This window comes from Pseudophryne corroboree, chromosome 1, assembly GCF_028390025.1.
Source record: "Pseudophryne corroboree isolate aPseCor3 chromosome 1, aPseCor3.hap2, whole genome shotgun sequence".
Taxonomy (NCBI): domain Eukaryota; kingdom Metazoa; phylum Chordata; class Amphibia; order Anura; family Myobatrachidae; genus Pseudophryne; species Pseudophryne corroboree.
In genome coordinates this window covers 708,372,001-708,385,014 of record NC_086444.1, presented here as the reverse complement: position 1 = coordinate 708,385,014, position 13,014 = coordinate 708,372,001, and positions in this window count along the sequence as shown.

Sequence of the window (13,014 nt, the reverse complement as noted above, 5' to 3'; positions counted from 1 at the left end):
TCGGCACTCGGCAGTCCATCCATAATTGTATACCACCTACCCGTGGTTTTTTTTTTTCTTTCTTCTTTGTACATACTACTATAGTATAGTAGCTTACTGTAGCAGTCTGCGGTGCTGCTGAGCTGACAGTGTCCAGCAGGTCTGTCATCAGTCATCATTACCTAATAAATATATTATCTACCTGTCCGGCTGCAGTACTAGTGATATTATATATACATACATATATATATATTGATTTCATCTCATTATCAATCATCCAGTCTATATTAGCAGCAGACACAGTACGTTAGTCCACGGCTGTAGCTACCTCTGTGTCGGCACTCGGCAGTCCATCCATAATTGTATACCACCTACCCGTGGTTTTTTTTTTCTTTCTTCTTTGTACATACTACTATAGAGTATAGTAGCTTACTGTAGCAGTCTGCGGTGCTGCTGAGCTGACAGTGTCCAGCAGGTCCGTCATCAGTCATCATTACCTAATAAATATATTATCTACCTGTCCGGCTGCAGTTCTAGTGATATTATATATACATACATATATATATTGATTTCATCTCATTATCAATCATCCAGTCTATATTAGCAGCAGACACAGTACGGTAGTCCACGGCTGTAGCTACCTCTGTGTCGGCACTCGGCAGTCCATCCATAAGTATACTAGTATCCATCCATCTCCATTGTTTACCTGAGGTGCCTTTTAGTTGTGCCTATTAAAATATGGAGAACAAAAATGTTGAGGTTCCAAAATTAGGGAAAGATCAAGATCCACTTCCACCTCGTGCTGAAGCTGCTGCCACTAGTCATGGCCGAGACGATGAAATGCCAGCAACGTCGTCTGCCAAGGCCGATGCCCAATGTCATAGTACAGAGCATGTCAAATCCAAAACACCAAATATCAGTAAAAAAAGGACTCCAAAACCTAAAATAAAATTGTCGGAGGAGAAGCGTAAACTTGCCAATATGCCATTTACCACACGGAGTGGCAAGGAACGGCTGAGGCCCTGGCCTATGTTCATGGCTAGTGGTTCAGCTTCACATGAGGATGGAAGCACTCAGCCTCTCGCTAGAAAACTGAAAAGACTCAAGCTGGCAAAAGCACCGCAAAGAACTGTGCGTTCTTCGAAATCCCAAATCCACAAGGAGAGTCCAATTGTGTCGGTTGCGATGCCTGACCTTCCCAACACTGGACATGAAGAGCATGCGCCTTCCACCATTTGCACGCCCCCTGCAAGTGCTGGAAGGAGCACCCGCAGTCCAGTTCCTGATAGTCAGATTGAAGATGTCAGTGTTGAAGTACACCAGGATGAGGAGGATATGGGTGTTGCTGGCGCTGGGGAGGAAATTGACCAGGAGGATTCTGATGGTGAGGTGGTTTGTTTAAGTCAGGCACCCGGGGAGACACCTGTTGTCCGTGGGAGGAATATGGCCGTTGACATGCCTGGTGAAAATACCAAAAAAATCAGCTCTTCAGTGTGGAGGTATTTCAACAGAAAAGCGGACAACAGGTGTCAAGCCGTGTGTTGCCTTTGTCAAGCTGTAATAAGTAGGGGTAAGGACGTTAACCACCTCGGAACATCCTCCCTTATACGTCACCTGCAGCGCATTCATAATAAGTCAGTGACAAGTTCAAAAACTTTGGGTGACAGCGGAAGCAGTCCACTGACCAGTAAATCCCTTCCTCTTGTAACCAAGCTCACGCAAACCACCCCACCAACTCCCTCAGTGTCAATTTCCTCCTTCCCCAGGAATGCCAATAGTCCTGCAGGCCATGTCACTGGCAATTCTGACGATTCCTCTCCTGCCTGGGATTCCTCCGATGCATCCTTGCGTGTAACGCCTACTGCTGCTGGTGCTGCTGTTGTTGCTGCTGGGAGTCGATGGTCATCCCAGAGGGGAAGTCGGAAGACCACTTGTACTACTTCCAGTAAGCAATTGACTGTCCAACAGTCCTTTGCGAGGAAGATGAAATATCACAGCAGTCATCCTGCTGCAAAGCGGATAACTGAGGCCTTGACAACTATGTTGGTGTTAGACGTGCGTCCGGTATCCGCCGTTAGTTCACAGGGAACTACACAATTTCTTGAGGTAGTGTGCCCCCGTTACCAAATACCATCTAGGTTCCACTTCTCTAGGCAGGCGATACCGAAAATGTACACAGACCTCAGAAAAAGACTCACCAGTGTCCTAAAAAATGCAGCTGTACCCAATGTCCACTTAACCACGGACATGTGGACAAGTGGAGCAGGGCAGGGTCAGGACTATATGACTGTGACAGCCCACTGGGTAGATGTATGGACTCCCGCCGCAAGAACAGCAGCGGCGGCACCAGTAGCAGCATCTCGCAAACGCCAACTCTTTCCTAGGCAGGCTACGCTTTGTATCACCGCTTTCCAGAATACGCACACAGCTGAAAACCTCTTACGGCAACTGAGGAAGATCATCGCGGAATGGCTTACCCCAATTGGACTCTCCTGTGGATTTGTGGCATCGGACAACGCCAGCAATATTGTGTGTGCATTAAATATGGGCAAATTCCAGCACGTCCCATGTTTTGCACATACCTTGAATTTGGTGGTGCAGAATTTTTTAAAAAACGACAGGGGCGTGCAAGAGATGCTGTCGGTGGCCAGAAGAATTGCGGGACACTTTCGGCGTACAGGCACCACGTACAGAAGACTGGAACACCACCAAAAACTACTGAACCTGCCCTGCCATCATCTGAAGCAAGAAGTGGTAACGAGGTGGAATTCAACCCTCTATATGCTTCAGAGGTTGGAGGAGCAGCAAAAGGCCATTCAAGCCTATACAATTGAGCACGATATAGGAGGTGGAATGCACCTGTCTCAAGCGCAGTGGAGAATGATTTCAACGTTGTGCAAGGTTCTGATGCCCTTTGAACTTGCCACACGTGAAGTCAGTTCAGACACTGCCAGCCTGAGTCAGGTCATTCCCCTCATCAGGCTTTTGCAGAAGAAGCTGGAGACATTGAAGGAGGAGCTAACACGGAGCGATTCCGCTAGGCATGTGGGACTTGTGGATGGAGCCCTTAATTCGCTTAACAAGGATTCACGGGTGGTCAATCTGTTGAAATCAGAGCACTACATTTTGGCCACCATGCTCGATCCTAGATTTAAAGCCTACCTTGGATCTCTCTTTCCGGCAGACACAAGTCTGCTGGGGTTGAAAGACCTGCTGGTGAGAAAATTGTCAAGTCAAGCGGAACGCGACCTGTCAACATCTCCTCCTTCACATTCTCCCGCAACTGGGGGTGCGAGGAAAAGGCTCAGAATTCCGAGCCCACCCGCTGGCGGTGATGCAGGGCAGTCTGGAGCGACTGCTGATGCTGACATCTGGTCCGGACTGAAGGACCTGACAACGATTACGGACATGTCGTCTACTGTCACTGCATATGATTCTCTCACCATTGAAAGAATGGTGGAGGATTATATGAGTGACCGCATCCAAGTAGGCACGTCACACAGTCCGTACTTATACTGGCAGGAAAAAGAGGCAATTTGGAGGCCCTTGCACAAACTGGCTTTATTCTACCTAAGTTGCCCTCCCACAAGTGTGTACTCCGAAAGAGTGTTTAGTGCCGCCGCTCACCTTGTCAGCAATCGGCGTACGAGGTTACATCCAGAAAATGTGGAGAAGATGATGTTCATTAAAATGAATTATAATCAATTCCTCCGTGGAGACATTGACCAGCAGCAATTGCCTCCACAAAGTACACAGGGAGCTGAGATGGTGGATTCCAGTGGGGACGAATTGATAATCTGTGAGGAGGGGGATGTACACGGTGATATATCGGAGGATGATGATGAGGTGGACATCTTGCCTCTGTAGAGCCAGTTTGTGCAAGGAGAGATTAATTGCTTCTTTTTTGGTGGGGGTCCAAACCAACCCGTCATTTCAGTCACAGTCGTGTGGCAGACCCTGTCACTGAAATGATGGGTTGGTTAAAGTGTGCATGTCCTGTTTATACAACATAAGGGTGGGTGGGAGGGCCCAAGGACAATTCCATCTTGCACCTCTTTTTTCTTTAATTTTTCTTTGCGTCATGTGCTGTTTGTGGAATGTTTTTTGGAAGGGCCATCCTGCGTGACACTGCAGTGCCACTCCTAGATGGGCCCGGTGTTTGTGTCGGCCACTAGGGTCGCTTATCTTACTCACACAGCTACCTCATTGCGCCTCTTTTTTTCTTTGCGTCATGTGCTGTTTGGGGAGGGTTTTTTGGAAGGGCCATCCTGCGTGACACTGCAGTGCCACTCCTAGATGGGCACGGTGTTTGTGTCGGCCACTAGGGTTGCTTATCTTACTCACACAGCTACCTCATTGCGCCTCTTTTTTTCTTTGCGTCATGTGCTGTTTGGGGAGGGTTTTTTGGAAGGGCCATCCTGCGTGACACTGCAGTGCCACTCCTAGATGGGCCCGGTGTTTGTGTCGGCCACTAGGGTCGCTTATCTTACTCACACAGCTACCTCATTGCGCCTCTTTTTTTCTTTCCGTCATGTGCTGTTTGGGGAGGGTTTTTTGGAAGGGCCATCCTGCGTGACACTGCAGTGCCACTCCTAGATGGGCCCGGTGTTTGTGTCGGCCACTAGGGTCGCTTATCTTACTCACACAGCTACCTCATTGCGCCTCTTTTTTTCTTTGCGTCATGTGCTGTTTGGGAAGGGTTTTTTGGAAGGGCCATCCTGCGTGACACTGCAGTGCCACTCCTAGATGGGCCCGGTGTTTGTGTCGGCCACTAGGGTCGCTTATCTTACTCACACAGCTACCTCATTGCGCCTCTTTTTTTCTTTGCGTCATGTGCTGTTTGGGGAGGGTTTTTTGGAAGGGCCATCCTGCGTGACACTGCAGTGCCACTCCTAGATGGGCCCGGTGTTTGTGTCGGCCACTAGGGTCGCTTATCTTACTCACACAGCTACCTCATTGCGCCTCTTTTTTTCTTTGCGTCATGTGCTGTTTGGGGAGGGTTTTTTGGAAGGGCCATCCTGCGTGACACTGCAGTGCCACTCCTAGATGGGCCCGGTGTTTGTGTCGGCCACTAGGGTCGCTTATCTTACTCACACAGCTACCTCATTGCGCCTCTTTTTTTCTTTGCGTCATGTGCTGTTTGGGGAGGGTTTTTTGGAAGGGACATCCTGCGTGACACTGCAGTGCCACTCCTAGATGGGCCCGGTGTTTGTGTCGGCCACTAGGGTCGCTTATCTTACTCACACAGCTACCTCATTGCGCCTCTTTTTTTCTTTGCGTCATGTGCTGTTTGGGGAGTGTTTTTTGGAAGGGCCATCCTGCGTGACACTGCAGTGCCACTCCTAGATGGGCACGGTGTTTGTGTCGGCCACTAGGGTCGCTTAGCTTAGTCATCCAGCGACCTAGGTGCAAATTTTAGGACTAAAAATAATATTGTGAGGTGTGAGGTATTCAGAATAGACTGAAAATGAGTGGAAATTATGGTTTTTGAGGTTAATAATACTTTGGGATCAAAATGACCCCCAAATTCTATGATTTAAGCTGTTTTTTTAGTGTTTTTAAAAAAAAACACCCGAATCCAAAACACACCCGAATCCGACAAAAACAATTCGGTGAGGTTTTGCCAAAACGCGGTCGAACCCAAAACACGGCCGCGGAACCGAACCCAAAACCAAAACACAAAACCCGAAAAATTTCAAGTGCACATCTCTAATATATACACACACATACACACACACACACACACACACACACACACGCACACACACACACACACACGCACACACTATGTGTGTGTATGTATATATATATATATATATATTATACACTGTAAGAATGAAGGATGCTGATTACTTTGTTTGTAAGTCTGTGGAGTGCTGCCAGATTTTTTTTCTTTTCTTTTCTTTTCTTTTTACATATATTGGACCTCTACAGGTCCTAGGAGGGCACACCAGCTCCGGTGCCTTCCAGGAGTTAAAAACCCTTGACATGTGAACAAGTTGGCGGCACTCAGAGACTTTAATTTTAAAGTCGGCCTTGTTGGGTGGACGTTCTCTGATGACAACCGCTCGCCAGCCACCCGCTGCCGCCAGCCACCCACCGCACGCCACTCACCGCCAGCCGCCCGCCGCCAGCAGCCCACCGCTCACCGCTGCCAGCCACCAGCAACAAATGAGGTAATGTTCCACTGCTGTCACCTCTCTCCCTGTCGATACCATCCCTGTCCCTACTGTCACTCTCTCCCTGCTGTCACTGTTGTCACTCTCTCTCCCTGTCGTCACTCTTTCTCCCTGTCGTCACTCTCTCTCCCTGTCGTCACTCTCTCTCCCTGTCATTACTGTCGTCACTCTCTCTCCCTGTCGTCACTGTCGTCACTCTCTCTCCCTGTCGTCACTCTCTCTCCCTGTTGTCACTCTCTCTCTCTGTCGTTACTGTCGTCACTCTCTCTCCCTGTCATCACTCTCTCTCCCTGTCGTTACTGTTGTCTCTCCCTGTCGTCACTCTCTCTCACTGTCGTCACTCTCTCTCCCTGTCGTCACTCTCTCTCTCCCTGTCGTCACTCTGGATGTCCCTGCTATTACAATTTCAGCTCATTCAGTGTGCTACAATGTGAATTTCGGCTCATTCAGTGTGCTACAATGTGAATTTCGGCTCATTCAGTGTGCTACAAGGTGACTGTCGGCTCATTCAGTGTGCTACAAGGTGAATTTCGGCTCATTCAGTGTGCTATAATGTGAATTTCGGCTCATTCAGTGTGCTACAATGTGAATTTCGGCTCATTCAGTGTGTTACAATGTGAATTTTGGCTCATTCAGTTTGCTACAATGTGAATTTCGGCTCATTCAGTGTGCTAAAATGTGAATTTCGGCTCATTCTGTGTGCTACAAGGTGAATTTCGGCTCATTCAGTGTGCTACAATGTGAATTTCGGCTCATTCAGTGTGCTACAATGTGAGTTTCGGCTCATTCAGTGTGCCATAATGTGAATTTCGGCTCATTCAGTGTGCTCCAATGTGAATGTCGGCTCATTCAGTGTGCTACAAGGTGAATTTCGGCTCATTCAGTGTGCTACAATGTGAATTTCGGCTCATTCAGTGTGCTACAATGTGAATTTCGGCTCATTCAGTGTGCTCCAATGTGAATTTCGGCTCATTCAGTGTGCTACAATGTGAATTTCGGCTCATTCTGTGTGCTATAATGTGACTTTCGGCTCATTCAGTGTGCCACAATGTGAATTTCGGCTCATTCAGTGTGCTCCAATGTGAATGTTGGCTCATTCAGTGTGTTACAATGTGAATTTCGGCTTATTCAGTGTGCTACAATGTGAATTTCGTCTCATTCAGTGTGCTCCAATGTGAATGTCGGCTCATACAGTGTGCTAAAATGTGAATTTCGGCTCATTCAGTGTGCTACAATGTGAATGTCGGCTCATTCAGTGTGCTACAAGATGAATTTCGGCTCATTCAGTGTGCTATAATGTGAATGTCGGCTCATTCAGTGTGCTACAAGGTGAATTTCGGCTCATTCAGTGTGCTACAAGGTGAATTTTGGCTCATTCAGTGTGCTACAATGTGAATGTCGGCTCATTCAGTGTGCTACAAGGTGAATTTCGGCTCATTCAGTGTGCTACAATGTGAATTTCGTCTCATTCAGTGTGCTACAATGTGAATTTTGGATCATTCAGTGTGCTACAATGTGAGTTTCGGCTCGTACCGTGTGCTATAAGGTGAAAGGGGCACCAGTACTAGATAGTACAAGAGGTTCTACTACACTGGTCATGCCCCCTTTTTGAGTGACCACACCCCCTTTTTGGGTGACCACGCTCCCTTTTATGGAGCACATCATTACGTCCTTGACTTTTGCATACCCCCACTTCAAAATTTCCATTTCAACCACTGTATGTATGTATGTATGTATGTATGTATATATATATATACACATATATATATATATATATATATAGCCGTTTGTGGTGCCACCGCTAGACAGCTGTAGTAGAGGCCAGCTACTTGTCAGAGTTATATGGCGTGGTATACGTGCTGCACTGCAAATTCCTGACTGTACGCTCCGCCCCTCTCGGCATGCAAAAGTAGACAGACACTACACTGTCCGCCTACTTTTGTGACAATGCAAGTTGTTATTATTATTATTATTATTATTAACAACAACAGTTTCTTATATTCAGTTGCACTTTACAAGTGATAGAACAAAGCTGGGTAATTACAGACAAAGCAGTAGGAACAGGGTCGGCTCTATCATTAGGCAGCTGCCTAGGACGCTATGATCTAGGGGGTCTGCTTATCATAAAATTAAGGATAACTGTGAGAGGTGCATCCTTGTTTAACTTAACGCAGACTATGGCGTTTGAACTTCTAAGATGTCACCTCCAGACTTTCACCTGAGGGGCTGGATAGTAGGTACTGGTGTGTGGTTTGGGAATGAAGGAGGGGGCAGCATGCTGAAGTTTTGCCTAGGGCATCGAGAAACCTTGCACCGGCCCTGTACGTAGGGGAAAAACACCACTGTTAATGTCCAGTTATATTAACAAAGTTTATCTATACAGGTGACACCATCACAGTTTGACAGTCAGCATACAGTATAAATATTAGCCCCTCTTACTAAAATGCTATTGGCACCATGCGTGCCGCAGCTTTTTCTATGAGGGAGCTGCGGCTATTAACGGCCATCATGGACTACCACATAGGCCACGCGGGCCCGTACATTCCGAACTCTCGGAAGCGTGCGGCGTACGCGGAGGTCCGCAGAGTCCTGCGGGCGAGGGTCCGAACTAAGCGGACCATTGTCCAGCTCGAGCGGCGGTGGTCTGACCTCCTCTGTTGCCAGCCTGAGTTGCTGGCCCAATGCACCCGCAAATCCGCGAATGTGTGTAATCCACAATACATTTGTTTGCATGTGTATTTTTAGCATGTAAATGCTAAACATTATTAGCAAACATCATTAGTACACATAAGACCTATACTGTATGCTTAGAGACTGTGTGGGGGTAGGCCTTTGCAGAACACACTGGAGAATGCAGTGGGAGGGGTCCATGTGTAGGGATTTTGGATTGACATACAATTTAAGAGTGCAGGGAGTGTGTTCCTTCATAAATATATAATGGAAATTCAGCTAGCCAGTGGCGGAACTACCGCCAGTGCAAGCTGTGCCTTGCACTTGGGCCCGCCGCTGTGAAGGGGCCCAAAGCAGCGTGGCATGTAATGAGTCAAACTGACTCTTACATGCCGCTGTGTGCAAGGTGGAGGAGGGAGCTGCAGCAACGCTATTTAATTGGTGGAGGCGCCGCTGCTGCAGCTGTCCATCTCCTTCACCATATGCTGTTCTCCGCCGCTGTGAATGCTGGGATGCGCTTCCATCATCACAGCGGCGGAGGACAGCCTATGGTGAAGGAGAGGGACAGCTGCAGCGGCACCTCCACCAATTACATAGCACTGCTGAGGCTCCCGAGTCCCCCTCCCTCCTCCTCCATCTCCCCTGCCCAGGAACCGGATCATCATCTGCCAGAAGCTGCACCGAGGAGCCTGACTGCCAGCGGAGACAGTAAGTATAATCTATTCTTTCTTTCTTTCTTTCTTTCTTTCTTTCTTTCTTTCTTTCTATTCTGTCTGCTTTAATGTGTAAAAAAGGGGACGCTGTCTGCCGTAATGTGTAAAAAGGGGACGCTGTCTGCCGTAATGTGTAAAAAAGGGGACGCTGTCTGCCGTAATGTGTAAAAAGTGCACGCTGTCTGCCGTAATGTGTAAAAAGGGGATGTTGTCTGCCGTAATGTGTAAAAAGGGGGACGCTGTCTGCCGTAATGTGTAAAAGGGGGACACTGTCTGCCGTAATGTGTAAAAAGAGGGACGCTGTTTGCTGTAATGTGTAAAAAGGGCATGCTGTCTGCCGTAATGTGTAAAAAGGGGAACGCAGTCTGCCGTAATGTGTTAAAAAGAGGACGCTGTCTGCCGTAATGTGTAAAAAGGGGACGCTGTCTGCCGGTATGTGTAAAAAAGGGGACGCTGTCTGCCGTAATGTGTAAAAAGGGGAACTCTGTCTGCCGTAATGTGTAAAAAGGGGAACTCTGCCGTAATGTGTAAAAAGGGGACGGTGTCTGCCATAATGTGTAAACACGGGACTGTCTGCCGTAAGGTGTAAAAAGGGCTCTAACTGGTGTAGTGGTGCTACTGTGCGGCGTAATTTGAATAATGGAGACTACTGTGCACCGTTATATGAATTGGTACTATTTTGTGGTCACACCCCTTCCCCACGAAGCCATGCCCTATATTTTTTGCGCACTACGGTGCGCACTGCCCCTGTTTTACATAGAGGGGGGGACTCCAATGTCATTTCTTGCACACGGCGCTAAAATGTCTAGTTACGGCACTGTTGCTAGGTATCCATTTCCCTGGCCCTGAGCAGGTCCCCCTCACCAGATCCTCTCCAGGGGTGAGGGCGTGGACTTGGATGGGATGAGGGGGGGGCAAAGCATTTTGTTGCACCTAGGCCCACCGCTCGCTAGTTCCGCCACTGCAGCTAGCTGTATAATCACAATGCTTCACATTAAAATTGCAATAGGCCATATAAGTTTCCATATATGTTTGGTATAATGAAAGTGTCCAGTACATTCCTGTGTGTGTGTGTGTGTGTGTGTGTGTGTGTGTGTGTGTGTGTGTTTGTGCAAATGAGAATAGTCTAAAACTGATATTCATAAGCACAAGTCAAATTATTCTTTAAACCAACAGACCAAGCTAGTTCAACTTTTATTAGCAAAAACCTGACTAAGCACACAATGGAAACATATGACACAAATATTAATCTTAAACATTTTTCCTGGTGTCATAAATTGACTCCAAAAAAAACTTACACATTTGTATGTCTTTCACATTTTAGGATCATCAGAATGGCAGGAAAGAGAGGATGAGGATGCCTCCTCACTGATGACCCTCAACCCCATCAAGCCTCATCCTCCTCTTCCTCCTCCTCCTCTCAACCCCCCTCCCCCACTCAACAACCATCACTCCATCATTCCACCTCAGACTCCTCCTCTTCCTCCTCATCCTCCAACTTTCAATCCCCCTCCCCCTCTCACTCTTACCCCTTCTCAATCCCCCTCTCACTCTTACCCCTCTCACTCTTACCCCCCTCTCAATCCCCCTCTCACTTTTACCCCCTCCCCCTCTCACCCCCTTCTCAATCCCCCTCCCCCTCTCACTCTTACTCCCTTCTCAATCCCCCTCTCACTCTTAACCCCCCTCCCCCTCTCACTGTTACCCCCCCTCCACCCCCCTCATCCATCCTCCATCCCCCTTTCAACCTCCTTCCCCGATCCAACCTCCTTCACCCATCCAACCTCCTTCCCCCATCCAACCTCCTTCCCCTTTCAATCCCCTTTACCCTGGACATCGGAGTGGGCAGATGGTGCTGCTCATCCATCGGGGGAGAGTAAGTCATTTGTAACACAGAAATGTTTTAGTAAAGTACTTTTTATTTATGTACACGTACATGTGTTCTCCAAATGTGCCCCTGAAAATGATGATCTGATACACATACCAACAGGCCCTGACTCAGCTTAGGTATTAAGGCATGTTATCACATGTACATGCGCTGTCTGATGAGGCTGAGCCTGAACACTAAATGGTGAGGCCAGGCCACTCCAGATGTGTATGAAGTACACATCCCAGCATGTCCCGCACCCGTTTTAACATGTGGATTTTTTTATTACATTGCAGGCCATGCTGGTATGTATAGTTCCTGAACAGCTGGAGGGCCAAAGGTTCGACATCCCTGACCTAGCTAGTGACCGGTTAAAGTGTGTTTTGTGCCTTGCTTATAGAATGTGTTATGTCAGTGACTAATTTAGTATTATTTATATTCCTTACAGATGATGCTGTTGGAGATCCCCATGCCTTAATAGGCCAAAGTCTATATAGAATGGAGGCCTTCTGCAGGAGATCAAGTCGCTGCAGCTATTTTTTTGGAGATATTTCTTATACATTTATCTTTAAGTTTACATAGTTTAACAAAATAATAATAATAATAATAATAATAATAATAATAATGTTTACAAATACCAATAAAAACTTTTGGTTAGACACAAATAGTGTTTTATGTTGTGCTTTAAAATGTAAACATAGCTACCAATGTTTTGAAAATGGATTATGGGTACATTAAAGAGTGACAAAGGCCTACTTAATGAACTAAAAAAAGTACACTTAAATAACAAAGTCTGTCACCTGACAGTTTGGAGCTGATTGTTTCAGAATTTCACCAAAAAAAAAAAGGACATGTACATGTACACTGATGGATAGTACACATTTAAATTGTGTGGTCTTGAAAATATATTCACAAAAAAATGGTAAATGTCCAATAAAAAACACAATGGTTTGTTATTGCGCAATTAGGCTGACAAACTATTCTAGGCCCTACACACTGGCCGATTTTCTGAAAGATATGAACGATCTCGTTCATAAATGAACAAGAACTCATTCATATCTTTCAGTGTGGAGGCACCAGCGATGAACGATGCGCGGCCCCGCGCTCGTTCATCGCTGGTCTCCCGTCGGCTGTGCATGCAGGCCAATATGGACGATCTCGTCCATATTTGCCTGCACTTCAATGCAGCCGCGTGACGGGGGGAGTGAAGAAACTTCACTCCCCCCGTCACTGCCCCCCCCGCCGCCGGGTCGCTCGTCGGCCGTATCCGCCGTCGGGCAGCTCGGCGGCGGGTCGGCCAGTGAGTAGGGCCCCTTCCTTTTGAAGTCTTGGGATACTTAATTGGACAATCACATTTAAAATCCTTACCCTAATTGGTCTCTTAATTGAGGAAGGGATACGAGAAAGTATGTCAGTGAGTAGTGAAAACAAACAAACAAGTGCTGTGCGAATATTTGCAAAGTAACATAAGCATGTGTACTCCAGCGAAGGCATGGCACATATGCAACGGGGTATGTGTTGCTAGCGATGCGTATGGTAGCCATGCGAACGGATCGCTACCATGCTATGCTACATAATATGTGTCATGACTACTTTGTGCATTGGT